A 4312-nucleotide genomic window follows, 5' to 3' on the forward strand; every position below is an offset into this window, starting at 1 on the left:
TACATTAGTGATGGGTGTTACCTTGTAGAATCGAAAGGTGCAGCTTTGTTTTTGCAAAGCATTAGCAACCTGTGTCAGGACGCAGATGGCCGAAAGCAATGTTTGGTGCTCCTGTTGGGAGATGGAGCAACGTGCTGCAATTAGAAAAACCCGTGATGGCGAGTCCGACGAGGCTGAAGATAATCTTGCTGTAACACAGCTTTCTTCTAATATTTTCACGGACGTCGCTGAGCGAGCGCGTACATGGCCAAATGGTTGCTGCACTTGATTGTAGCGCAGAAGATTTGGGTTTGATTCCAGGCAGCGGAATGTTCTTTTATTTATTCTTTCTACTTGGCGTTCTCGCAAATTCGAGAAATTGCTTGTCTGGCCGAGCTACGAATAATCTACGCACCGAAATGTCTAGGCCGAATGTTCCAGAAACCCACGCAGTTACAAAAGGGACTCCGCATGGCGAGCGAAGTCAGACTCTTCCCAGCGCTCAATCCTGCTGTTTTGACGCCTGCGACGCTAGCCTTTCTCGATTTTGTTTTGGGCACAAGTTCGCCCCATTAAACGTTTAGTTTCTTCAGTTATTCGCCGCCTCACCATTTGTTATTCGTGACAATATAGCCATGCACGCAGACATGAAAGCCACAACAGAAAAACGCAATTGGGGTCGAGACACCCTGCCGTAGACCCGTTGCTCAACAGTGCGGTCTACTTTCCGTGATGTGCTCTGCCATCTCTCAACACGAGAACGAAACACAACCCTCGGCTGTCAACATCAGCATTCATAACTGAAAATCTTGCATATATTCTTCCGATTTTTCGCACAAACAAATTAGTGCCTTTAACTTTCACATGGTAACATCCACCACTGCAATACACCTGTGACAAAATATGAAGCTTGCTACATCCAGACTATAATTTTTTGCTTCATTTTATAGCAAACCCCGCTACTGTGGCAACCTACATTTTGGGATCTGTTTTGTTTCATCGACAGACATCTCATCGACAACTTTTAATCAAACGACATATTGACATACATTTCGTCGACACCAGGGGCGGATGCAGGAATTTCCTGAGGGGGGGGGGTCAGGTGTCGGTCAGCGTACCATATGTTTAGGGACCCCCTCCCCCTCTCCTTCGTTTTACGCCCTAAAATTTACACAAGCAGAAATCAAGAGGGGGGTCAGGACATCCGGAACCCCCCTCTAAATCCGCCCCTGGTCGACACTGACATGCCATCGACAATCGTTACGCTAACTGTACGATGTTGTGATGTTTCGTTGTGTGTGTCACTGGGGCATGCATTAAAGGGGCACTGACACCCCAAAGGTCGTATTTATTTTTATTGTCTAAAACGATGCAAGTTGCAGTCATAGACACGCAAAAAAAACCGCATCGCGAAAAAAAATTTTCCCGCGCGCAGCGCGCGCGCCTTTTTATTTTTGGCGTTTGATTTTCCCGCCTCTCGCCTCCTCGCTTCTTTTGATCGGTGACGTCAAAAATCAGGAAATTTAGAATCTTTGTAGGCGACATCTCTATAGCATTTAATAACGGCAATCGTAAAACATGTTTTTTAACGCAATTGCGAACGCACTACGGCCCTTCTTTTTGAAATACCAAAAATCGGGAGTTTGTTTTGGTGCCGTCTCCTGGATTTGTATCCTCCAACGGAAAATAGGCGACACCGCTCAAAACCGGTCCGCCGCAACGCCGCCGCCCACTCCTTTCCTCCTCGCTTTGGGTCGCCATGGCAACAGCAGGGAGTGGTGAAAGAAAGTCGACTCTCAGGTCTCCGCAGTTTTTGACGTCAAGGCACCGCGCCGATCGCGCGGGAACTTCGAAATCGGCATTTGGAAATTGTTTTTTTACTTCACAAATACTGAATTTCCAAGTTTTGAATTTTGAGGGTAATGTCCCGGCATCGTTTTCAATTGTTTCGGATAATAAAAAAATATATGATTTTGATGTGTCAGTGCCCCTCTAACTTACCCGGCCCGCCCGTCTACGTCATTTGCAGCGACCAACTGTGGTGGCTCACTACAGAAATATTAACACACCAGGCCTGTCGTAGCCGTTGTTCGGGTATAACAAGAACAGTTTATTGCGGGTTAAAGGCAATACGTGTAGTCGCGACATACAGCCATGTCCTCGCATGGTTGCGCCGTTCTCCCCCCGTCCGCTGGCCTCCCGGAGCGAAAGTACTCCGCGCATAGGCGCGTTGCGGCGCTGCAGTCGGTGGTCGCTCGCAATGCCACTCACGACACCCCCCCTTTCTTAGGATTAGGGAGCCGAGAAGTCCAACCTGTCTGGTGGTCTGCTTGGTCATTGACCGCCGTTGGCTGCACGTGACTCCCGGTGCCAGAGGCTCCGGAAGTCTTTCTTTAGAGGGGGGGCTCGACATCTCCGAAATCCTCAAGGTTAGGTTGGTTTCAGGTTGACATTAATTGCCACATTTGAATGAAAACATATTAATGCACCGCGTTCGCATATTCACGGACATATCCATGGAAAACAAATTAAAACAATGGTTCAGTAAAATAACAGTAAGAAGCTTGCACTGACAACTCATACAATGATTGGATAACCACTGAAATCAGCCGCACCATGTGTTCTTTATTTTTTCTTTCCTATACCAACTGTTACATGTCAACCGCAGCTGTGCCTATGCCAAATTGGCTATGTCTAAGAATGAAAACCTTCCTTCATTTAGGGATTCTCGGGGAAGCATGATGTATTAACGCAGACGTAGACAAACAAGTGTTAAAAGTTTTAGACAAAACCCCGAGACTCGGGGGGAAAAAAGGACAACACAACACGGAGTCTCAAACACAGCAAGTTGGGCCATCGGATGTCTTAACTGGAAGCAGAGGTTGCATACATCGGTATGTACCTCAGGATCAAGTACATCGACCGTGATCGCTTCGGACTCCTGGCGTCAATACAAGTTGGGGGGGCATCACAAAAGGAGGGTACTGAAGGATAAGAGCTGTGTTTCAGACTTCGTGTTGTGTTGTCCTGAGTTTGTAAACATGTGTCGCCTCATGCCTCACCACCCTGCGGGCACGACGCCGCATGCGCGCAAAGCTTTCGCCATCGAAGGCGCCTTGTCAAATTTGGGAGCTCGTAGACTTTCGCCTTTTCTAAGCACTCCCGAATCCCCACTCAAGCTCACCAGCCCCCCCCCCCCCCCCCCCCCCCCCCCCCCCCCCCCTCTCCTAATGATGGCCTTTAAGCGCCGCGGTAGTACCGCCTGCCTGTTTTGTCCGCGGGCCAGAAGCACCATGCATCTTCTGGGCCTCTTGCTTCCACACGGGGGAAGCAGACAAACGCTCGCCGACGTCGTCTTGTCGGAATCTATTCCTTTTGCTGTCTCCTCTTTGCTCGCTTTAAACTGGTTGTCAATCAGGCTCATGAGTCCTGCCTGTCATTTTCTTCTGGTTTTGACTTTTCAAGCAAGCCTCTCCGTCGCCCCGGTGCTTTTTGTGCTTGGCGGAGGTGAGGAGAGCGGTAGGTCAGCATGCATAAAGAGTCATTTCATTTATTTCGGCTCAGGAGAGACGGAGGTACAGCAGATAGGCCGAAGGCCCATACCAGATAACCTGCAAACACACAAACTAAAAAAAAAAAAAAAAAACGAGGGAGGGGGAGGGGGGGCTCGGCAGCTCGGTCCTGAGGACAGGAGGGGCTCAAGCCCACCCTGCCCCCCCCGCTTCCGGAGCCCCTGCCCGGTGCGTCGTGTTAGTCCTGTCGATGTGCTTACAATATAGGACCTTGGTTGGGCTGCTGGCCGTGTCACTGTACCGCAGGATGCCGGACCACTCCGTTGCTTTTTCCACCTTCTTGATGACTCCCATTTCTTTCATCCTTTCCAATTCATTCTCCACTTGTGAGAGCAGTGGAAGAGGAACTCGCCTTGGGTATGTAACGGCATAGGGCTTGGCGTCATCCTCACGACAAGGCCCACCCACTGATCTCCACTAGAGAGGGCTGGATGTATGCGCATTGAGCAAACAAGTATGAAGCCACCGGAGGTGAGCGGCTTGTCCCGGAAGTGAGTGCTTGGCAGGCTTTGTAACCCTTCCGAGTGCTGGTTCGAAAAGCGTTGAGGGCGCTGGATTTTCGCTTGTTCCCTCAAGAGAGCCTGCTTGTTGCGCATTAAGAGTGCATGTGGACCCGAGAAGTATCATGGAAGCCATTCAATGTAAACATTTTGAGATTCTAGTTGATCAAGTTGTGAATATGTCTCAAGTTCAAATGCCTCATTCTCGGGATTTAATCCAGAACGGGAGTATTAAAACCCAATCAAAGAAACAAAAAAGCA

Source organism: Ixodes scapularis, unplaced genomic scaffold, assembly GCF_016920785.2.
Source record: "Ixodes scapularis isolate PalLabHiFi unplaced genomic scaffold, ASM1692078v2 PGA_scaffold6__148_contigs__length_123643588, whole genome shotgun sequence".
NCBI lineage: Eukaryota > Metazoa > Arthropoda > Arachnida > Ixodida > Ixodidae > Ixodes > Ixodes scapularis.